Source organism: Salmo salar, chromosome 03, assembly GCF_965601325.2.
Source record: "Salmo salar chromosome 03, fSalSal1, whole genome shotgun sequence".
Taxonomy (NCBI): domain Eukaryota; kingdom Metazoa; phylum Chordata; class Actinopteri; order Salmoniformes; family Salmonidae; genus Salmo; species Salmo salar.
The window spans coordinates 23,291,424-23,317,343 of record NC_138293.1 but is presented as its reverse complement, the minus strand read 5'-3'; the positions used below and the strand labels follow the sequence as shown (position 1 = coordinate 23,317,343).

The 25,920-nt window shown below is 44.2% G+C and overlaps 1 protein-coding gene across 2 annotated transcripts in view; it reads right to left on the bottom strand.

Annotated features, from left to right (window-relative positions):
• LOC106599468 (receptor-type tyrosine-protein phosphatase N2) overlaps positions 1–25,920 on the bottom strand; it is a 153,811-nt gene that overhangs the window by 74,206 nt on the left and 53,685 nt on the right. The gene's annotated exons all lie outside the window — the stretch shown is intronic.

Genomic DNA, 25,920 nt, shown 5'->3' with positions numbered 1-25,920 from the left:
TGTTGAGCTCTCTCTCTTGCTTGTGTTTTTGTGCATACCCGTTAACAAGAGTTCTGTCCATGGTGCTGAATGCACAGTGTACTTTTCCCTCCGTGTAGTTCATTGCAGTGTCTCCCGACCCCTCCTGTCTCAGCCTCCAGTATTTATGCTGCAGTAGTTTATGTGTCGGGGGCTAGGGTCAGTCTATTATGTCTGGAGTATTTCTCCTGTCTTATCCGGTGTCCTGTGTGAATTTAAGTATGCTCCCTCTAATTCTCTCTCTCTCCTCCCTCTCCTCCCCTCCCGGAGGACCTGAGCTCTGAGGTGCTGACCTGTTGCACCCTCTACAACCACTGTGATTATTATTATTATCTGACCCTGCTGTTCATCTATGAACATTTGAACATCTTGGCCATGTTCTGTTATAATCTCCACCCAGCACAGCCTGAAGAGGACTGGCCACCCCTCAGAGCCTGGTTCCTCTCTAGGTTTCTTCCTAGGTTCCTGCCTTTCTAGGGAGTTTTTCCTAGCCACCGCGCTTCTACATCTGCATTGCTTGCTGTTTGGGGATTTAGGCTGGGTTTCTGTATAGCACTTTGTGACATCGGCTGATGTAAAAAGGGCTTTATAAATACATTTGATTGATTCATTGATTGCATGTTTATTTCTGTGCATGTTAAAAAAGTAAAATAAGTAGCATATCTGGATGTGATTTACAGTAGATATATCTGTCAACACAGTCATACACATGTTGTAGAGGAAGGCTGGAGACTGGCCAGACGCTGCCTGTATGAGCGGTTAGAGGAAGGCTGGAGACTGGCCAGGTGCTGCCTGTATGAGCGATTAGAGGAAGGCTGGAGACTGGCCAGGTGCTGCCTGTATGAGCGGTTAGAGGAAGGCTGGAGACTGGCCAGGTGCTGCCTGTATGAGCGGTTAGAGGAAGGCTGGAGACTGGCCAGACGCTGCCTGTATGAGCGATTAGAGGAAGGCTGGAGACTGGCCAGGCGCTGCCTGTATGAGCGGTTAGAGGAAGGCTGGAGACTGGCCAGGTGCTGCCTGTATGAGCGGTTAGAGGAAGGCTGGAGACTGGCCAGGTGCTGCCTGTATGAGCGGTTAGAGGAAGGCTGGAGACTGGCCAGACGCTGCCTGTATGAGCGATTAGAGGAAGGCTGGAGACTGGCCAGGCGCTGCCTGTATGAGCGGTTAGAGGAAGGCTGGAGACTGGCCAGGTGCTGCCTGTATGAGCGGTTAGAGGAAGGCTGGAGACTGGCCAGGTGCTGCCTGTATGAGCGGTTAGAGGAAGGCTGGAGACTGGCCAGGCGCTGCCTGTATGAGCGGTTAGAGGAAGGCTGGAGACTGGCCAGGCGTTGCCTGTATGAGCGGTTAGAGGAAGGCTGGAGACTGGCCAGGTGCTGCCTGTATGAGCGGTTAGAGGAAGGCTGGAGACTGGCCAGGTGCTGCCTGTATGAGCGGTTAGAGGAAGGCTGGAGACTGGCCAGGTGCTGCCTGTATGAGCGGTTAGAGGAAGGCTGGAGACTGGCCAGACGCTGCCTGTATGAGCGGTTAGAGGAAGGCTGGAGACTGGCCAGACGCTGCCTGTATGAGCGGTTAGAGGATCGCTGGAGACTGGCCAGGTGCTGCCTGTATGAGCGATTAGAGGAAGGCTGGAGACTGGCCAGATGCTGCCTGTATGAGCGGTTAGAGGATCGCTGGAGACTGGCCAGGTGCTGCCTGTATGAGCGATTAGAGGAAGGCTGGAGACTGGCCAGGTGCTGCCTGTATGAGCGATTAGAGGAAGGCTGGAGACTGGCCAGGTGCTGCCTGTATGAGCGATTAGAGGAAGGCTGGAGACTGGCCAGGTGCTGCCTGTATGAGCGGTTAGAGGAAGGCTGGAGACTGGCCAGGTGCTGCCTGTATGATCGGTTAGAGGAAGGCTGGAGACTGGCCAGACGCTGCCTGTATGAGCGATTAGAGGAAGGCTGGAGACTGGCCAGATGCTGCCTGTATGATCGGTTAGAGGAAGGCTGGAGACTGGCCAGACGCTGCCTGTATGAGCGATTAGAGGAAGGCTGGAGACTGGCCAGGTGCTGCCTGTATGAGCGGTTAGAGGAAGGCTGGAGACTGGCCAGGCGCTGCCTGTATGAGCGGTTAGAGGAAGGCTGGAGACTGGCCAGGTGCTGCCTGTATGAGCGATTAGAGGAAGGCTGGAGACTGGCCAGGTGCTGCCTGTATGAGCGATTAGAGGAAGGCTGGAGACTGGCCAGACGCTGCCTGTATGAGCGATTAGAGGAAGGCTGGAGACTGGCCAGACGCTGCCTGTATGAGCGATTAGAGGAAGGCTGGAGACTGGCCAGGTGCTGCCTGTATGAGCGGTTAGAGGAAGGCTGGAGACTGGCCAGGTGCTGCCTGTATGAGCGGTTAGAGGAAGGCTGGAGACTGGCCAGGCGCTGCCTGTATGAGCGGTTAGAGGAAGGCTGGAGACTGGCCAGACGCTACCTGAATGAGCTTGTTCTCCCCTGAGGAATGGAGTCCAGATTGTAAATAAAGGAAAGCCTAGGGGCAAGCCTGCGTGGCTCTGACTCCCAACCTGGCTCTGCATGGCTCATCAGATGCTAGTGACTACAAAACCAAGAGAAAGCAGCAGGCAGTGTAGTGAGTCCCTGGCAGCACAGTGCAGGCAGGCAGTGAAGAGAGTCCCTGGCAGCACAGCGCTGGCAGGCAGTGTAGTGAGTCCCTGGCAGCACAGTGCAGGCAGGCAGTGAAGAGAGTCCCTGGCAGCACAGCGCTGGCAGGCAGTGTAGTGAGTCCCTGGCAGCACAGTGCAGGCAGGCAGTGAAGAGAGGCCCTGGCAACACAGTGCAGGCAGGCAGTGAAGAGAGGCCCTGGCAGCACAGTGCAGGCAGGCAGTGAAGAGAGGCCCTGGCAGCACAGCGCTGGCAGGCAGTGCCCACTCAGTGTAAACTACCTAACTCTGTGAGATGGTATCAAAGGATGAGAAGCAGAGATTCATCCCCCCTGAATAACATATCCAAGGCCTAGCTACACTTGCAGGAAAGGAGAAACCAGTTCACCACACTGTTGAATCCTAGTAGAGATCTGTACTGGTCCAGTGACAATACTGGTCCAGTGACTGTACTGTGACAATATTATTATTCATAAAGCATATTTTTCATGAACTTAATGTGAACATGTTCATGAATATTCTTCTCTGCATTAGGAGAATTTGACGTCCTCTATTACCCTTCCCCCACGCTTCTCTTCTCCTGCCCCACCTTCACTGGTATTTCTTCTGGAGTGTATGTGTGTGCGTGCTTTCAGACACTGAGATGAGCTGCCTCTGTTCCCTGTCTGCCCATCGGCAAGTGGGCACTACTTATATGTTCAGACAGTGAGCAGAGCTGTACACGAGGGTCTTTCTCTCTCTGTCTCTGTCTCTCTCTCACACACACACACACACACACACACACACACACACACACACACACACACACACACACACACACACACACACACACACACACACACACACACACACACACACACACACACACACACACACACACACACACACACACACACACAAATGAAAGGTATTAGCTAGCCTGCCGATGCCCATGGGAGAGAAGGCAGTAGAAGAGAGTTGTATACTGAAGCACACCCACGTTCTAACCCTCAGAACTGAGCCAGGAAAGGGCTCACAGACAAAAGGGAAAAGACAAGAATACAAAATATACCACAGAATCCTAGATTTTTTTAAATTTCTATTTCAAGATGGAAACGAGGTAAAAATCCAAATCCACAGGAAGACATATCAAGCCAGAACAGTAGACAGCTATCGTTGTTTCTGTCCTTTCCCCTTTATCAAGCGGTAGGCACTACATTTTCATTTAGATGACTCTAAGTCTATGTCTGAAATGGCACCATATTCCCTACTTAGTGCAATACTTTTGACCAGAGCCCAAGTAGTGCAGTCAAAAGTAGTGCAGAGAATAGGGTGCCATTTGGGAAGCAGCTTAACATGGTGGGTTGTGAGACATTTGAAGTCAGACAGTTGATCTAGAACCCAAGGTGACTTCATTAACAGAATCTGTTCCGGTTGTCATGATAAATCACACGCAGTGCCACTCAAACCCAGGAAGCCAATAGGAAGCCCTGACGCTGCAGACACCAGTAGAGACAGACATTACTGTCATCTCATGATCAGTGACCCTGGAGTCAGAAGAATCTGATCTCATTTTCCAGTTGGAAATCTCTCTGTCCGGCAGAGCTAAGCTACAGTATAGTGCACTATGTAGGGAGTAGATTGCCATTTGGGATGCAACCAGGAAAGGCAAAGATGACCCGTAGCTGACCAGGCTGTATCAACACTCGGCTACATTCATAAGCTAAGGTTGCTAAAGTTACACACTTTGTCTGATCCTCTAGGCTGCCAAGCAGAGAGTTTATTTATCACCCAGTTAGGCAGTCTTCACAGCACCTTGTGATCTCCAGAATGGCTATGCTGTGATATATCACTGTAAACTCCATTAAAAACTGACTGTTACTGTATTACAACATTACAGTAACAACCTTATGAGCTTTACTGCTGAATTTAACCTGAGAAATGTACATATATTACAACTCTGAATGACCTCATTGAAATCCATAAAAAGGGGAAGGTGGAAACTATCTTCCATTGCACTTAGGTTACTTAATAGCATGAGCAAATGGTTGTAACTTTTCATATTTTCTACATTGAGTTTCAAATAAATGATAGAAATAAATATAAACATTAAATCAACTGCAATGACTCAGACTGTGCAGTGAACAGCCAGGCCAGCGGTGTTCTAAGAATACAGGGTTGCTGGGCTCAGTGGCTGTAGCTGAAGCAGCAGTGTATGTGTGCGTGTGTGTGTCTGCGTGCATGCATGTGTGTGGTAGCAGCAGTGTGAGAGCCTGGCAGTTAACTTGCTAACATATTGGCCTTGGCTGAGCCATTATGCATTACTTGTTCTCCTGCCAGCCAACAGTGGAGCCATGAGAGGGTGTGTGCGTGTGTGTATGTACAGGTGTAGGATCTTAATTTGAGCCAGTTTGCTACAGCAGAACAATTATCCTTCAGCAACAGGAAATGTGAATTATTATGTGGATTATAATTAATGGACATCCAAGTCTGACATTTCAAAGTGGAATGTATGTACAATACCAGTCAAAAGTTTGGACACACCTACTCATTCAAGGGTTTTTCTTTTCTACATTGTAGAATAATAGTGAAGACATCAACACTATGAAAGAACACATATGGAATCATGTAGTAACCAAAAATACATTTTAGATTTTAGATTCTTCAAAGTAGCCAGCCTTTGCCTTGATGACAGCTTTGCACACTCTTGGCATTCTCTCAACCAACTTCATGAGGTAGTCACCTGGAATGCATTTCAATTAACAGGTGTGCCTTGTTAAACGTTAATTTGTGTAATTTCTTTCCTTCTTAATCCAGTTTAGCCAATCAGTTGTGTTGTGACAAGGTATGGGTGGTATAGAGGAAGATAGCCCTATTTGGTAAAAGACCAAGTTCATATTATGGTAAGAACAGCTCAAATAAGCAAAGAGAAACGACAGTCCATCATTACTTTAAGACATGAAGGTCAGTCAATGTGGAAAATTTCAAGAACTTTGAAAGTTTCTTCAAGTGCAGTCGCAAAAACCATCAAGCACTATGATGAAACTGGCTCTAATGAGGACCGCCACAGGAAAGGAAGACTCAGAGTTACCTCTGCTGCAGAGGATAAGTTCATTAGAGTTAACTGCACCTCAGATTGCTGCCCAAATAAATGCTTCACAGAGTTCAAGTAACAGACACTTCTCAACATTAACTGTTCAGAGGAGACTGCGTGAATCATGCCTTCATGGTCGAATTGCTGCAAAGAAACCACTACTTTGCTGGTGACACTGTCTGTGATTTATTTAGAATTCAAGGCACACTTAACCAGCATGGCTACCACAGCATTCTGCAGCGATACGCCATCCCATCTGGTTTGCGCTTAGTGAAACTATCATTTGTTTTTCAACAGGACAATGACCCAACACACCTCCAGGTTCTGTAAGGGATATTTGACTAAGAAGGAAAGTGAGGGAGTGCTGCATCAGATTACCTAGCCTCCACAATCATCCAACCTCAACCCAAGATGGTTTGGGATGTGTTGGACTGTAGAGTGAAAAACAGCCAACAAGTGCTCAGAATATGTGGGAACTCCTTCAAGACTGTTGGAAAAGCATTCCAGGTGAAGCTGGTTGAGAGACTGCCAAGCGTGTGCAAAGCTGTCATCAAGGCAAAGGGTGGCTACTTTGAAGAATCTAAAATATAATATATATTTTGATTTGTTTAACACTTTTTTGGTTACATATGTGTTATTTAATAGTTCTGATGTCTTTATTCTACAATGTAGAAAATAGTAAAAATAAAGAAAACCCTTGAATGAGTAGGTGTGTCCAAACTTTTGACTGGTACTGTATGTACAGTGTATTTATGTGTGTGTGTGTTTGTGAGAGCATGCTTGCATTTGTTTGCATGTGTGTGTGTGTGGTGGGTTAAAAGGGGAAGGGGTGATGGCGGTGGCACTAAGACAGGTGGCACATTCCTGCCAATGAGCCTCCTGAGTATCAGGTGGCAGAGAGGGATACAATGGCCTGCACACGTGTCTTAAGGAATGTGTTATCACAGATCCAATACACTATAGCTGTACCAAATCACAGCACTACAGCTGTACCAAATCACAGCACTACAGCTGTACCAAATCACAGCACTACAGCTGCACCAAATCACAGCACTACAGCTGTACCAAATCACAGCACTACCGTTGTACCAAATCACAGCACTACCGTTGTACCAAATCACAGCACTACAGCTGTACCAAATCACAGCACTACCGTTGTACCAAATCACAGCACTACCGTTGTACCAAATCACAGCACTACCGTTGTACCAAATCACAGCACTACAGCTGTACCAAATCACAGCACTACAGCTGTACCAAATCACAGCACTACAGCTGTACCAAATCACAGCACTACAGCTGTACCAAATCACAGCACTACAGCTGTACCAAATCACAGCACTACAGCTGTACCAAATCACAGCACTACAGCTGAACCAAATCACAGCACTACCGTTGTACCAAATCACAGCACTACAGCTGTACCAAATCACAGCACTACCGTTGTACCAAATCACAGCACTACAGCTGTACCAAATCACAGCACTACCGTTGTACCAAATCACAGCACTACAGCTGTACCAAATCACAGCACTACCGTTGTACCAAATCACAGCACTACCGTTGTACCAAATCACAGCATTACCGTTGTACCAAATCACAGCACTACAGCTGCACCAAATCACAGCACTACCGTTGTACCAAATCACAGCACTACCGTTGTACCAAATCACAGCACTACAGCTGTACCAAATCACAGCACTACCGTTGTACCAAATCACAGCACTACAGCTGTACCAAATCACAGCACTACCGTTGTACCAAATCACAGCACTACAGCTGTACCAAATCACAGCACTACAGCTGAAACAAATCACAGCACTACAGCTGAACCAAATCACAGCACTACCGTTGTACCAAATCACAGCACTACAGCTGAACCAAATCACAGCACTACCGTTGTACCAAATCACAGCACTACAGCTGTACCAAATCACAGCACTACCGCTGCACCAAATCACAGCACTACCGCTGCACCAAATCACAGCACTACGTGACCAAATCACAGCACTACGTGACCAAATCACAGCATACCGTTGTACCAAATCACAGCACTACAGCTGTACCAAATCACAGCACTACCGTTGTACCAAATCACAGCACTACAGCTGTACCAAATCACAGCACTACAGCTGAAACAAATCACAGCACTACAGCTGAACCAAATCACAGCACTACCGTTGTACCAAATCACAGCACTACAGCTGAACCAAATCACAGCACTACCGTTGTACCAAATCACAGCACTACAGCTGTACCAAATCACAGCACTACAGCTGTACCAAATCACAGCACTACAGCTGTACCAAATCACAGCACTACCGTTGTACCAAATCACAGCACTACCGTTGTACCAAATCACAGCACTACAGCTGTACCAAATCACAGCACTACCGTTGTACCAAATCACAGCACTACAGCTGTACCAAATCACAGCACTACAGCTGTACCAAATCACAGCACTACAGCTGAACCAAATCACAGCACTACCGTTGTACCAAATCATAGTACTACCGTTGTACCAAATCACAGCACTACAGCTGTACCAAATCACAGCACTACAGCTGTACCAAATCACAGCACTACAGCTGCACCAAATCACAGCACTACCGTTGTACCAAATCACAGCATTACCGTTGTACCAAATCACAGCACTACAGCTGTACCAAATCACAGCACTACCGTGGTACCAAATCACAGCACTACAGCTGAACCAAATCACAGCACTACCGTTGTACCAAATCACAGCACTACAGCTGTACCAAATCACAGCACTACCATTGTACCAAATCACAGCACTACAGCTGTACCAAATCACAGCACTACCGTTGTACCAAATCACAGCACTACCGTTGTACCAAATCACAGCACTACAGCTGTACCAAATCACAGCACTACCGTTGTACCAAATCACAGCACTACAGCTGTACCAAATCACAGCACTACAGCTGTACCAAATCACAGCACTACAGCTGACCACCAGCACACCGTGCCAACACGCACTACCGTTGTACCAAATCACAGCACTACGCGTCCTCCGCCTCACCAAATCACAGCACTACCGTTGTACCAAATCACAGCACTACAGCTGTACCAAATCACAGCACTACAGCTGCACCAAATCACAGCACTACAGCTGCACCAAATCACAGCATTACCGCTGTACCAAATCACAGCACTACAGCTGCACCAAATCACAGCACTACAGCTGTACCAAATCACAGCACTACAGCTGTACCAAATCACAGCACTACCGTTGTACCAAATCACAGCACTACAGCTGTACCAAATCACAGCACTACAGCTGAAACAAATCACAGCACTACCGTTGTACCAAATCACAGCACTACAGCTGTACCAAATCACAGCACTACAGCTGTACCAAATCACAGCACTACAGCTGAAACAAATCACAGCACTACAGCTGAACCAAATCACAGCACTACCGTTGTACCAAATCACAGCACTACAGCTGTACCAAATCACAGCACTACCATTGTACCAAATCACAGCACTACAGCTGTACCAAATCACAGCACTACAGCTGAACCAAATCACAGCACTACCGTTGTACCAAATCACAGCACTACCGTTGTACCAAATCACAGCACTACCGTTGTACCAAATCACAGCACTACAGCTGTACCAAATCACAGCACTACCGTTGTACCAAATCACAGCACTACAGCTGTACCAAATCACAGCACTACAGCTGTACCAAATCACAGCACTACCGTTGTACCAAATCACAGCACTACAGCTTTACCAAATCACAGCACTACAGCTGTACCAAATCACAGCACTACAGCTGTACCAAATCACAGCACTACCGTTGTACCAAATCACAGCATTACCGTTGTACCAAATCACAGCACTACAGCTGCACCAAATCACAGCACTACAGCTGCACCAAATCACAGCACTACAGCTCACCAAATCACAGCACTACAGCTGTACCAAATCACAGCACTACAGCTGTACCAAATCACAGCACTACAGCTGTACCAAATCACAGCACTACAGCGGGTAGGGCAGGCTTCTTCTGGATTCACAATGTGTGTGTGTCCCAAACGGCACCCTTAATCAATCAATTAATCGAAAATATTTTATAAAGCCCTTTTTACATCAGCATTTGTCACAAAGTGCTTAACAGATACCCAGCCTAAAACCCCAAACAGCAAGCAATGCAGATGTAGAAGCACAGTGGCTAGGGAAAACTCCCTAGAAGGCAGGAACCTAGGAAGAAACCTAGAGGAACCAGACTCAGAGGGGTGGCCAAATGTAACTGTACAATGTCTACACTTGAATATCGGGTCACCTCAACCTCACTGAATTAAGCCCACTGTGTATGACTGAATTGCAGGCCACAGTAAATGACAAACCAAACACAGTTTGTCACGGTTGTTGCTGTTCTGATAAACTGCAACAAGACCGTTATTAGATCTGAAATCACTCATCCAGAACTCAGGAAAATCAGTTCTCTCTCTGCTGCAAAATACGATCACGTGATTTGCATGCCTTAAATTACATTTTTGATATGCAGTTCAGGAATTAAGTCAACAGTGTAATTGTCTGCTGTAAAGGTCAGGGTGTATTTGTGCATCTCAAATGGCACCCTATTCCCTATATAGTGCACTACATACTGTAGGGATCTACTACTACAAAAGGGCTCTTGTCAAAAGTACTGCACAATAATGGGAATAGGGTTTCATTTGGGACACACTCTTGTCTGGGACAGGGGATTGTTGTCATATCACTTTGGGTTGTAATTCCTCTTTCCCGTAATAAGATTTGGAAAGTGTTGCATTAGCACCTTGAAGTATAAATAGCCTTCATATTGTCTATTGCACTGTGGTAACAAGAGGGCAGTTCACACAGGAGTAATAGTATTTAACTGTCCCAAAACAGAAGAAACAACTCCACAAGATTATAAACAGATTATAAACCGTCATCAGTTAGACAAAACCCCTATGAATCAGTTCATCCAAATAAACAATAAATAAAATAGTCATTATTTGTCAAGCCAGACACAAATTCTATGCAAAATAATGTCACTAGGCCTGTCACAGTAAACAATTAGCTAGTATTTTCCCAATGGTTGTGTATTATAAAGGTTTGATCTGATTCCTCCGCCAGGTTTAGGCTCAATATTATTATCATTGTTTAATTGCTACACCGTTTGAACAGCCTCCTTTCTCCTCTACTATGATCAATAAGACTGCAGCCTTTCAACATTACATACACATCAGCCAACAGGACAATATTGCTTTCCTCTGAACCAGATCTCTAATTAAAAAGATAAGCAGACCCATTTGAAGCTCACTTTAATAGGCAGTTTCTTGTTTCTAGGAGTGAATATTGAATAGAGCCAGTCAGATCGACAGAGTCATTGGTGCCGGGTGTTCATTCAGTTTCACATAGATTATTTGAGGTAACTATGGGAATTCCCTGTCTCTACGATGTTGGATCAAGACCATAAATGCAATCTGTACATTCTTAGATAAAAAGGTGCTATCTAGAACCTAAAGGGGTTCTTCAGCTGTCCCCATTGGACACAGGTGTCAAACTCATTCCACGGAGGGCCGAGTGCCTGCGGGCTTTTGCTCCTCTTTCGGACATGATTGATGAATTAAGGTCACTACTAAGGAACTCCCCACACCTGGTTGTCGACGGCTTAATTGAAAGGAGAAAATGTAAAACCTGCAGACACTAGGCCCTCCATGAAATGAGTCTGATACCCTTTCCATAGGAGAACCCTTTGAAGAACACTTTTTAGTTCCAGGTAGAACCCTTCCACAGAGGGTTCTGCATGAAACCCAAAAGAGCTCTACCTGGAACCAAAAAGGGCTCTCCTATGGTAGGGGTGTCAAACGCATTCCATGGAGGGCCTAGTGTCTGCTGGTTTTTGTTTTATCCTTTCAATTAAGACTTAGACAACCAGGTGAGTGGAGTTCCTTACTAATCAGTGACCTTATTTCATCAGTCAAGGACAAGGGAAGAGCGAAAACCCGCAGACACTCTTCCCTCCGTGGGATGAGTTTGACACGTGTCCTATGGGGACAGCCTGTCACAGGGGTCGTGGAATGGAGACCAAGACGCAGCGTGGATAGTGCTCATTCTTAATTCTTTAATGAAAACACTTCAAACAGCAAAACAGGAAAACGACCAACAACAGTCCCGTCAGGTACTACGACTAAAACGGAAAACAACTACCCACAAACCCCAAAAGAAAACAGGCTGCCTAAGTATGGCTTCCAATCAGAGACAACGAAAGACACCTGCCTCTGATTGGAAACCATACCCGGCCAAACATGGAAAAACAACACATAGAAAGAGAAAACTAGAACACTCCCACATAGAAACAGAAAACCCAAAAACCCACACAAAACAACCCCCTGCCACGCCCTGACCATATTACTATGGCAAATGACCTCTTTACCTGGTCAGGATGTGACTGTTTTGGAACCCTTTTTTCTAAGAGTATATGATGCACTTTACATTGAACAAATGCAGCCTTTGTTTTTGTCAGACCACATGGCAGCCACTGTCCATCAGGAACGAGATAGGAATGAGTTTCATCATGTGATGTTGATCCCTTCAGCAGGAAGGGGAAATGGGGTGTATGGCCTGAGGTGAGCCATAGGCTGTGTACCAAATGGAACCCAATTCTCTATAAAGTGCACTACTTTTCACCAGAGCCCTATGGTCCCTAGTCAAAAGTAGTGCACTACACAAGAAATAGGGTGTCATTTGGGATGTGAGCCACATTGACCTACATCACCCATGGCCACATACAGATCAATTTGAACCTCGATCCAGGGGGTGAGAATGAGCTGAAGACTCGTCTCTCATAACCCATACATAATTCACCCATTCCTTTCTTCCTTTCATGATGGGAAGAAAAATAAACCCTTTCAATTTCCAGACAGATCTGTTCTTGCCCTTTGGAAAATACTTGATCCATTAAAAAAGAATGAACAGATCTGTTCTTGCCAGTGGAAAATACTTAATCCATTCACGCAGAATGAGACAGAGTAATGTCCATATAGTTCAGGTAGGAAAACACATAAGTGGCACATTGAGTCAGTACAACCTCATATGAGAATAATACAGGTCCTAGGCTGCCGTGGGCACATGCATGTGATGCATACAATTATTGGATCAATATGGATGTTACCAATAAGATAAATGCCTAATCTTACCAAAACCTAATTTATAGCTACATACATACTGTACATACATAATTAGAGCTGGGACGAAATATCGAAAAATGACCGACATTGATTTTGCTACACAACGTTCCTGCAGATGTTTCTGTTTTCTTAAACCATTATTTGGACAACAGTAATAGCCTATGTGTAACCGATGTGAAATGGCTAGCTAGTTAGCGGGGTGCACGCTAATAGCGTTTCAATCGGTAACGTCACTCGCTCTGAGACCTTGAAGTAGTTGTTCCACTTGCTCTGCAAGGGCCGCGGTTTGTGGAGCGATGGGTAACGATGCTTCGTGGATGTCAGTTGTTGATGTGCGCAGAGGGTCCCTGATTCGAGCCCAGGTAGGGGCGAGGAGAGGGACAGAAGCTATACTACATATATGCAGTATGTTGATTCCTGCTATGAAAGCATCTGCCTGGCCCTGTTTCACTGTTGGCTGCTTTGTGAGCGAGACACTCATGCGCCCGCTGAGCGGAGGGCGCCATTTGCGCTGAATAGGCCTACATCAAGTAGCCTAGGCCTAGCACTGGAAAGTTCTGTTGGACATTATATTTACTGATAGATTAATCAATTAGCCTACATGGCTATCAAGCAACAATATCACATTTAGAGTTAGCAATCTAGGTAAATGTTTTGAGTTCCCACTTCCTCAGGTGGTGAATAGTATAACATACGCCAATAGTCGTCGGCAAATTCATCTCTGAAGAGCCAAAAATAAATCTGATTATATTGGATCCTATTTTGACAGTTCGTACATCAAAATATCAATCATGCATTCCCTGGATATGTTAGATGAAATAGCTTACTTTTTAATCATGCTGGAAGCTATAGTCTTGGCACTGGAAAAAAACTGCCACTAATGGAAAGTAGGCCTAATTGTCCATAAAACAATAATATACAGTATATCTTTGTATTTATCGAGCAAAATAGTTAGGTTTATCATAATATGATTTTTTGTTCATATCGCCCAGGTCTAACATACAGTTGAAGTCGGAAGTTTACATTCACCTTAGCCAAATACATTCAAACTCTGTTTTTCACAATTCCTGACATTTAATCCTAGTAAAAATTCCCTGTTTTAGGTCAGTTAGGATCACCACTTTATTTTAAAATGGTTAAATATCAGAATAATAGTAGAGAGAATGATTTATTTCAGTTTTTATTTCTTTCATCACATTCCCAGTGGGTCAGAAGTTTACATACACTCAATTAGTATTTCGTAGCATTTCATTTAAATTGTTTAACTTGGGTCAAACGTTTCGGATAGCCTTCCACAAGCTTCCCACAATAAGTTGGGTGAATTTTGGCCCATTTCTCCTGACAGAGCTGGTGTAACTGAGTCAGGATTGTAGGCCTCCTTGCTCGCACACACTTTTTCAGTTCTGCCAACAAATTTTCTATAGGATTGAGGTCAGGGCTTTTTGATGGCCACACCAATACATTGACTTTGTTGTCCTTAAGCCATTTTGCCAAAACTTTGGAAGTATACTTGGGGTCATTGTCCATTTGGAAGATGCATTTGCGACCAAGCTTTAACTTCCTGACTGATGTCTTGAGATGTTGCTTCAATATATCCACATAATTTTCTTTCCTCATGATGCCATCTATTTCGTGAAGTGCACCAGTCCCCCCTGCCGCAAAGCACCCCCACAACATGATGCTGCCACCCCCGTGCTTCACGGTTGGGATGGTGTTCTTCGGCTTGCAAGCATCCCCCTTTTTCCTCCAAACATAACCATGGCCATTATGGCCAAACAGTTCTATTTTTGTTTCATCAGACCAGAGGACATTTCTCCAAAAAGTACGATCTTTGTCCCCATGTGCAGTTGCAAACCGTAGTCTGGCTTTTTTATGGCGGTTTTGGAGCAGTGGCTTCTTCCTTGCTGAGCGGCCTTTCAGGTTATGTCGATATAGGACTCGTTTTACTGTGGATATAGATATTTTTGTAACTGCTTCCTCCAGCATCTTCACAAGGTCCTTCGCTGTTGTTCTGGGATTGATTTGCACTTTTCGCACCAAAGTACGTTCATCTCTAGGAGACAGAACGCGTCTCCTTCCTGAGCAGTATGACGGCTGCGTGGTCCCATGGTGTTTATACTTGCATACTATTGTTTGTACAGGTGAACGTGGCACCTTCAGGCATTTGCAATTTGCTCCCAAGGATGAACCAGACTTGTGAACCAGACTTTATCTGAGGTCTTGGCTGATTTCTTTTGATTTTCTCATGACATCAAGCAAAGAGGCACTGAGTTTGAAGGTAGGCCTTGAAATACATCCACAGGTACACCTCCAATTTACTCAAATTATGTCAATTAGCCTATCAGAAGCTTCTAAAGCCATGACATCATTTTCTGGAATTTTCCAAGCTGTTTAAAGGCACAGTCAACTTAGTGTATGTAAACTTCTGAACCACTGGAATTGTGATACAGTGAATTATAAGTGAGATAATCTGTCTGTAAACAATTATTGTAAAAATTACTTGTGTCATGCACAAAGTAGATGTCCTAACCAATTTGCCAAAACTATAATTTGTTAACAAGAAATTTGTGGAGTGGTTGAAAAACGAGTTTTAATGACTCCAACCTAAGTGTATGTAAACTTCCGACTTCAACTGTACATACATACATACATACACACACATACACTAGTCCTGTCAATAGATCATGCAAAGACACTACCAATAAATCCCCCCAGTGCCTGGTGATTTGGTGCTTAGTCTCTGGGATGCAAATGAAAATTATGAGGAGGACGATCAATTCTAATCTGGCGCTCTAATCCCGCTCGGAATTAGAAAGGAGGAATAGAAGGAGTACATTAATTATAGACAAAAAGTACAAAAGCAGGGAGCAGGCCTTTGAAGATGCAGAGCCTTAAATGTCACCCAGCAGCTTTGATGTTCCTGGGCTGCCTTTGTCTCTCTGTTAGAATACATAAAACGCTCTAGAACAGACAGACAGAAACCCCAGACGGGTTTCAATGGGACATTTCATGTTGGCTCGAACCATCAAACGCTCTTCACCTCCTACTGTAATCTTATGGAGACAGCTACAGTACCTCTACCTTTCAATGGCGAACAGCCATTGTATGGACCTGTAATGCGTGTATATGGGAGGCGAAGTCAAGTGCAGGAGAGCGGAGTATAACAAACAGGTGCACTTTAATACCGGTAACCAAATGACAGCACATAACACATACAAGTGCCAAAAACACGGTCTAAAACAAAAGTGCAACGCCTGACTATAATCCACGTAACAAATAACAATCACTCACAAATACAACATGGGGAACGGAGGGTTAAATAATAAACAAGTGATTGGTGAGTGAAGCCAGGTGTAATAAGACAAAGACAGAACAAATGGAAAATGAAAAGTGGATCGGCGGTGGCTAGAAAGCCGGTGACGTCGACCGCCGAACGCCGCCCGAACAAGGAGAGGGACCGACTTCGGCGGAAGTCGTGACAGGGCCAAGCGTTCTCTATCACTCACTCAGCCAGGACACGTTGACATTTGAGAATCACACTGTAGAACATACTGCGCATACTTATAAAAACTACAGTAATAACATATTGTTGAAGCCATCAATCACTACGTGTTATGTTACACATTCAAGGTAGGCATCAATATTTTTCAAAATGAGGAAATTACAAGAAAGATGTCTTATTCTGGGAACAGAACAGTACATACAGATACTTTGGTATTATCCTAAATCTTTAGCCTACCTATGTGCAACTACAGGGAACTGCATTGGTTTGTGTGTTAACGTTTCGAGGGGAACACAGCTAGCTGGCTATATGCAGCATGCAGACAGACAGACAGCCTGCCTAATCCTAGTGAGTCAGTCTGCTTTTCTCTCCTACTCTATCTGCTCTGATGAGTGAAGGAGCTGTGGAGAGAACAGAACAACACTTGAATGCGGCTGTAATCAAGGTCCATACGGTGAAGTGGGCCAATCAATTCAGCTGTCTGCTTCTGTTCTCATCAGGGATCTCAGAGCCCACTACGAGTAGCGGGCTGCTGCCTGATCAGGCCACTAAAGGTGAGCGAACAACAGGAGCATTTCAACAGCCTCTAATAACGTTCTTCACTGCAGAGAGAAAGAGAGAGAGAATGAGAGAGAGAGAGAGAGAGAGAAACCATGACTAGGAAGTTTGGAGGAACATGGCTTTTTTACTGCCCCAGAGAGAATACTGTCATGGGACTCTGCATGGGACTCTGACAAGGGACTCTGCATGGTGTTTTATCCATCCTGCAGTAAAAGCATAGTGATAGTGATGGAATAGTACATTTCATACAAATGGTTACAGAAACACCTGTATTAATGTTATGTTATACCATGGCATCAGTGGCGGTCGGTGCCATTTAAGATGAGGGAGGATGATTACATTTTTTTTATGAGCATGGCATATTTATATTACAGCATATTGGATGACTGTCATTCATATTCATTCACCCAGTTCAATGTAACAGTGATAGGTTTAGGCTACTACATGATACTCAAATTTTCCCTATACCCATTATGAGGTTGCTACAACCTAGCCTATGAATGAAAGTTTACAACGTAGGTACACAGCTCGAGAGAATTTTGAGTGATCAAGATGACAAGACAGTGACACATTCAATACCGCCTTGCACACTCTTGCCTGCATCTAGCTGATCTAGGGTGTAATCACTAGTCCAACAGTTGCAAATGAGTGTTTCTATTGGACAAATTCAGGTATGTTTATCCCCGTTTCGTTACGTTTGCTTCCGTTTAAGAAACTTTTTTCAACAGAATTGGCGGAATTAATATACCCCTGATCAAACGCAAAAAGTTCACTTTCATAGCAGCCACATAAAAAAGGCATGATCACTTTGCTCATTGCATATATAATTCCTTCTCGCAACTATCTACACGCTCTCCTCCTCTCACCTTTTCCTTTCGCTTGTGGACTACAATCCTGCAGTACAGTGTACAGTCAGATAGCAGTTACACCAGTGTGCCCCGGGCTCAGGCTGGGCCACTCAAGGACATTCAGAGACTTGTCCTGAAGCTACTCCTGCGTTGTCTTGGCTGTGTGCTTAGGGTTGTTGTCCTGTTGGAAGGTGAACCTTCGCTCCAGTCTGAGGTCCTGAGTGTTCTAGAGCAGGTTTTCATCAAGGATCTCTTTGTACTTTGCGTCGTTCATCTTTAGCTTGATCCTTAATAGTCTCCTAGTCCCTGCCGCTGAAAAACATCCCCACAGCATGATACTGCCACCACCAAGCTTCACCGTAGGGATGGTGCTAGGTTTCCTCCAGACGTGACTCTTGGCATTCAGGCCAAAGAGTTCAATCTTGGTTTCATCAGACCAGAGAATCTTGTTTCTCACTGTCTGAGAGTGCTTTAGCTGCATTTTGGCAAACTCCAAAATGGCCACTCTACCATAAAGGCCTGATTGGTAGAGTGCTGCAGAGATGGTTATCCTTCTGGAAGGTTCTTCCATCGCCATAGAGGAACTCTGGAGCTCTGTCAGAGTGACCATCGGGTTCTTGATCACCTCCCTGACCTTGGTCAAGGCCCTTCACCCCCTTTTGCTCATTTTGGTCGGGCAGCCAACTCTAGGAAGAGTCTTGGTGGTTCCAAACTTCTTCCATTTAAGAATGATGGAGGCCACTGTGTTCTTGGGGACCTTCAATGCTGCAGACATTTTTGGTACCCTTCCCCAGATCTGTGCCTCGACACAATCCTGTCTCGGAGCGCTATGGACAATTCCTTCGACCTCATGGCTTGGTTTTTGCTCTGACATGCACTGTTAACTGTGGTACCTTATATAGACAGGTGTGTGCCTTTCCAAATCATGTCCAATCAAAATAATTTATCACAGTTCATCACAATCAAGTTGTAGAAACATCTCAAGGATGATCAATGGAAAAAGGATGCACCTGAGCTCAATTTTGAGTCTCATAGGAAAGGGTCTGAATACTTATGTAAATAACTTATGTTTTTTTTATTTTTTATAAATTTGATGAAAAAAATCTGTTGTAGCTTTTTCATTATGGGGTATTGTGTGTAGATTGAGGATGTTTTTTTATTTAATACATTTTAGAAAAAGGCGTAAAAAAGTGTGTAAAAGGGGAAGGGGTCTGAATACTTTCCGAATTAACTGTATATCAGCACGGTAAAATTCAATGGCTTATATGTTCTATGTTTGAGCTGTTTTTGAAAGCAAGAGTCGAATTGAAAACATTATTGGCATTGCTGAATTCGATTTTCATAATAGCAAGCTAGGACTGATGGTTTGGTTAGCTAAATTAGCAAGTCTATTTGGTTACCAAGGTAACTACTGTAGCTATGTAGTAAACTTGCTAGCTTGTTACTTCAGTGGATGTTGAACACATTTCTACCTGCAAATTAACACATTTCTAGCGGCAAATGTGCTACATTTTAGCCATGGTATAAAAGGGATAATCAACGCGGGGCTCTATGCATTCTCTGGAAAACTCCTTGGAAGGTTAGTTCCAACCCTGCTAGCGCGTCATCGAACACCCCTCCCACGTCGTTCATTATTTTCCATTGAACGCATATCCCGTCATTGATTATCCCTTACTTATGTTATGCCATCATCTTCATATGTGAACTAGACCTACATCCAAGCTTAGAGCATCCATTCACACATCCCACACATACTGCCTTTTTAGCACAGAGAAATAGACCGCAGCAAAATGGAAGCTTTCCCTCGACCTCTCTGTCTCCCAGACAGCCAGTTGCTGACTGCCATAGAATGATGCAAGAGTGGAACCATGCAGGCAGCAGAGCCAGCATGAGATCCAGTCAATCAAGCCATCTGTAGGAGTTCTGAGGCTCAAATGGCATGCTTTTGCCTATATAGTGCACTATATAGGGGAATAGGGTGCCATCTGTAGGAGTTCCGAAGCTGGAGGTCCAGAAGCAGGGCCTACACAGAGGCAGCATCCCAAATGGCACCCTATTATATAGTGCACTACTTTTTAACCAGAGGGAACAGGGTGCCATTTGGGACATAGCCACAGTAGAGCTGTCAGCTGTGAGAGTTGGACTCTGAGAGGCCTGCCCAGAGAGGGCTGGCTGAGGACCATGACGCCTGCGTTGCCATTGCTGCTGAACAAACTCAGCTTCCACACAACACCTGTGTTCCACCTTCTCTACAGCAGGACTCACAGATGCTCCCAAAGCTCTGGTGATGCCACCACACACCTCACACCCTCTCAGCTCTCTCTGAAGTGACTGAACCATGGGGAACACAAACGATCGGGGTCTCGCTAGTAGGGATTTCACAGAAATCACAAAACACAACCACCATCATCCGATAATAGAGAATAAAGATGAACCACCAACCTGTTAATTCAATAAACAACAGGAAACCCTATTTTCGTCATTTTATTTTCCACTAATTTGGTTTGAGCACATTTTTACCAAAATCTAGCTATTAGCTGCTAGCTAGAGAAAATCCTGAATTGACTATCCTTCAGCATTAGATGAGAACTGATCAACAGGCATGAAGCTACATGATGTTAACTTCATTGGATCTGGTGGCTCCTGTAGGGCTTAAGTGGGCCCATAGTCCCACTGGGGAGACTTCCAATGCAATCACACAGGAAATCAATGGAGACAATTTAAGAGTTGAATCGAAACAGAAATTGCTGATGACAAACAGTCAGTGTGTGTCCCAAATGGCACCCAATTCCTTATATAGTGCACTACTTTTAACCAGGGCCCATAGGGCTCTTATCGAAAGTAATACACTATAGGGAATAGAGTGCCATTTGGGATGCAGACTTGTTGCTACTGATGAGGATTATGCGAAAGGGAACCACGGATTGGCCTGCTTGGGGGGAGTAGTTTGGAGCTGGAAAATGTGTTTTTATACACTAATGTGTTAGGCTTCTATGTTGTACGGTCAAAACAGACAAGCATACAGGGATTTAGGAAGACCTCAAAATGTAATGTATTTGGTACTTTTATGGTAGGCATGCGACTTCTCTCAGATAACGCAAAAGCCTAAGCTGCCGCTGATGATAACCATAGAGAAGTAACGTTACGACAAGATTTTCAATGCCATGTCACAAATTTCACTTTGTACATCAACATCATGCACGTTTACAGAGTCACACGGATTACAATAAATTAGCTTAAACAGGTATACATTATATTCCCTTTTTCTGTAGAGCAGCATGGATGATTTGTCACGAAACCAGGACAAAAAAAGACCATGATTTTGGAGACAACATTTAATCCATAGAATGGTCGTTTGGAGGAAGGTTTGTTGACATACATTTCACATTTGTATTTCAAAGCATAATTGAGAAATAATGAATCAAAGTTGGCATTTTTATGACATTTTGGCCTTACCCAGGCCTCCTTGAATACTCCATAACGTTTCATATGTAGGTGTTAGTCAGCGCCCTAAAGCTAACCGCTAAGCTAACCGCTAAGGCTTTCTCCACATCAATAAGGAGAAGATAAGTTAGGCAGATAAACCACATTACTTTTTCCTAAAGAGCCAGGTAATTAGATTTGACATTTTGACAGCTGTCAGCATTATGAGATCTATACTAAACCACTGAACTGCGAAAAAGACAAGAAAAGAGAGAGAAAAAATACAACCAATAGTCTTTGTAATAATCAGAAGAATTGGGGTCTCATTTCAACTCCTGTATTAACCAGTGATCAGAAATGACTCATGGTTCATAGTGGATGAGGCGATTGAGATTCAAGGCAAGGTTAGGACAAGAGGCTACCAGAGACAGGAAGTGAATAAGAATAGGTGTAAAGCAGAAAAACGTTGTTGGATACACCATATTCAAAACAACAACAGCTCTGTCTGCATAAGTGAGGAACTGACAGAAGAAAAGCTGGTTGATAGATGTATGTGAAAAATATCATAATGATCACAGTTTCTTGACTTTTTAAAAGGGGTCATTCCATCAATTAGCATACAAACTCAGTCATTCACAGATGGGAAACCGCCTTTATAACTTATTGAACTGTGTGTGACCTCAGTGACAAAGACTTATTTCTATGTCAACACACAAATCACATCTCACATATTACACTCAGCCAGTGAATGAGTAACTAACTATTGTCAGGGAAGACAATGCATTTACTCCTCTTCATAGAAAACATAAGAGACTCAGTTTAATGGTTAATAATGCACAATCAGTCAAACCATTTGTGGCTTTAAAAATATATTTGACTACACAACACATACATGCATTCTATGCTGGATTTTTTTGAGGGACTCTTAAATTAATGATACATAGCTATTGATTCTTGAAGAATATATCTTAAACACGCCTCGTGAGCATACTTGTTTTACTCCACTGTTTGTTAACAACAACATGCATATCTACAGCAGCCATCTGAGGCTGATAAGGGTTGGGTTTCAGATAAACAGCATGGTGGTGTGTGTCTGTGTGTCTTTCTGCTTTTTAGTGTCAGTGGTCCTCAGCTGGTGTCCTCCTGCTTAAAGTGCTAATTACGCTGCCGGCTAGCCTGACCCTGACCTCCAGCCCATAGAGAAGGCCGGTTCTCACGGCCGGGACGCACCACTGGAAGTGGCCTTTGGGCCTGCCACTCCCCAACATTGTAGTGCGCATGAATAGGCCTGACAATGAGGGTCATCACCCCGCTGCCCACCATCTTGACATCCCCCCTGACAATGGCCCTTGCCTGGCCCTGGGTGCCTAACAATGGTCGGGTACGCGTGACAGAAGCTCCACTCCAGGACTCTTTACTCAGCAGGTCAGGGCCATACAGGGCTGCATCCCAAATGGCACCATATTCCCTATATATTGTGCACTACTTTTGAACAGGGCCCATAGTGCTAGTCCTATGGGCCTTGGTCAAAAGTAGTGCATAATATATAGATAATAGGGTGCAATTTCGGATGCAGACTGGGCCATGCTGCTGCACCTCTTTGTCAGACAGCGAGCACCCTGCTCCACCATGGACCTGGAGGCTGGCTCTTTATCGATCAAGTATTGTTCATATGAAGGAGAAGAATGATAAGGCTGACTTCTTTGTCCAGCCGGTCCATGTATGTGTCCTACATTTCCTATATAGTGCACTACTTTTGACCAGGGCACTGGTCAAAAGGGTCTCAAACTGCTTAAAAGATGGGCACACAGATTTCTCCAATGCATCTGGAAGAATCTGTAAAATGATGATAAAATGATGGCCTTGTATTGCTTAATGTCTCAGAAAAACAACAGAAACTGGGGATATTGAAATAATCTCTGCCCATATTCTTGGTGAATATGACAAATGATGCTTTAAATACAGCAGCTCACCCACAGTACTGCATTTGAGGTAAGAGGCAGAGGTATTTCATTTTGAAGTGCGGTTCTGTCAACTGTTTGCATTAATATCAATCAAGGCTCATCCATGACCTCTCAAAACAACTTAGTCGCAGCACTGGAAATGAGAAACGAGGGCACGAACAAGAACAACAGCACTTTCGAAACAGGTGGGTGAAGTAGCCATTACATAATCACATCATCAAGAGTGTGGACTGTGGAGTTCAATTATCAAAGCTGTCATCAATAAGGGAAAAAAACAAGGTTTAGCTATTCATGTAACTTGTGTGTGTGTCTGTGAGTGCGCGTGTGTAGGTGATTTGGAGGAGGTAGTCTCAGCCAGGCCCCAGCCAGGGATCATTTGAGAATCTAGCCAGGTCCCTTCCTGGGAATGACATTCCATTTATATTGCTATTCCCTTTACAGTGTGCACTACTTTTGACCAGAGCTAAAAAGTCCTATACAATAATGGCAAGCATCTAATATTTATCTAAGACAGTCGGGAAAAACATTACCTTCTCATATTTATATCCATATTTTCCTGGTACCTGTTGAAGCAGCCCTGCACGTTTGTCAGTAATACTAACCACATACAGCTGAAATACAGCTATTCTCTCTAATTTCCATGGAATCTTTGACAATGCATATCTGTACTTAATTCACCATAGAGGAATGTGATTGGTGCATAGTACAGAGGTCAAAGCTACAGCAGATTACACTGAAGGGAGGCTTCCTAAGAACGCTTAATGGATGTCATTCTGACTTTAGTCTTCTTCCCAATGACACACATCTCCATTACCAGTGGTCTTTACAGAGAGCTTTCAATAGGAACCCATCAAAACTGTGAACTATACTCAGCAAAAAATGAAACGTCCCTTTTTCAGGACCCTGTCTTTCAAAGATAATTCATAAAAATCCCCAAAACTTCACAGATCTTCATTGTAAAGGGTTTAAACACTGTTTCCCATGCTTGTTCAATGAACCATAAACAATTAATGAACATGCACCTGTGGAACGGTCGTTAAGACACTAACAGCTTACAGACGGTAGGTAATTAAGGTCACAGTTATGAAAACTTAGGACACTAGAGAGGCCTTTCTACTGACTCTGAAAAACACCAAAAGAAAGATGCCCAGGGTCCCTGCTCATCTGTGTGAACGTGCTTTAGGCGTGCTGCAAGGAGGCATGAGGACTGCAGATGTGGCCAGGGCAATAAATTGCAATGTCTGTACTGTGATATGCCTAACACAGCGCTACATGGAGACAGGACGGACAGCTGATGGTCCTCGCAGTGGCAGATCACGTGTAACAACACCTGCACTGGATTGGTACATCTGAACATCACACCTGCGGGACAGGTACAGGATAGCAACAACAACTGCCCGTTACACCAAGGCCTGTACTCTGGAGCGGGATTGAATTGGAGGTAGAGGGTCCGTCATGGTCTGGGGCGGTGTGTCAAAGCATCATCGGACTGAGCTTGTTGTCATTGCAGGCAATCTCAACACTGTGCGTTATAGGGAAGACATCCTCCTCCCTCATGTGGTACCTTTCCTGCAGGCTCATCCTGACATGACCCTCCAGCATGACAATGCCACCAGCCATACTGCTCGTTCTGTGTGTGATTTCCTGCAAGACAGGAATGTCAATGTTCTGCCATGGCCAGCGAAGAGCCCGGGTCTCAATCCCATTGAGCACATCTGGGATCTGTTGGATCAGAGGGCTAGGGCCATTCCCCCCAGAAATGTCCGGGAACTTGCAGGTGCCTTGGTGGAAGAGTGGGGTAACATCTCACAGCAAGAACGGGCAAATCTGGTGCAGTCCATGAGGAGGAGATGCACTGCAGTACTTAATGCAGCTGGTGGCCACACCAGACACTGACTGTTACTTTTGATTTTGACCCCCCCCCCCCTTGTTCAGGGACACGTTATTCAATTTCTGTTAGTCACATGTCTGTGGAACTTGTTCAGTTTATGTCTCAGTTGTTGAATCTTGTTATGTTAATATAAATATTTACACATGCTAAGTTTGCTGAAAATAAACGCAGTTGACAGTGAGAGGACGTTTCTTTTTTTGCTGAGTTTATTTCTCTGAGAGTAAACAACAAAAACGTTGGCATATTTGATGAAAGGTAAAATGTCAATTTCAGATCCAACATGCTCCACTAAAACACAACAGATTTCTTTTTTTTGTAAAGTTATATATGAAGAGTTTATTTCCAAATGCTTTATCCACCAATTTTTTACATTTGTGTTTTTTCATAAGAAATGATTGCTTATTGGTACCTTTATGTGTGTGTAAAAAATATTCCTGTCCTCAGATTTTTTATTCATAGATTTTAGATGTGTATAACAATTGGTTTTGTTGCAAAACTCTATATATCAATTGTTTAGCTGGAATGGAATGTTCGTATCCTATACATTTAAATTCAACACATCATAAATCTAGCCTCATGCTATCGTGTTTGGTGATTAGAGTTGGGCCTAGTCCCAAATGACACCATATTCCCTATTGTGCACTACTTTTGACCACAACCTAGATGAGATCTCATATTATTGTACAGATCATTTTTTTGTATATAACGATGTTACAAATGTATCATTTGTGCAGTTCTTTATATTATTATAATCTTCTTGTCACATTTGACAGTGTAAAAACTTGCAGTGCTCCCGAGTGGCG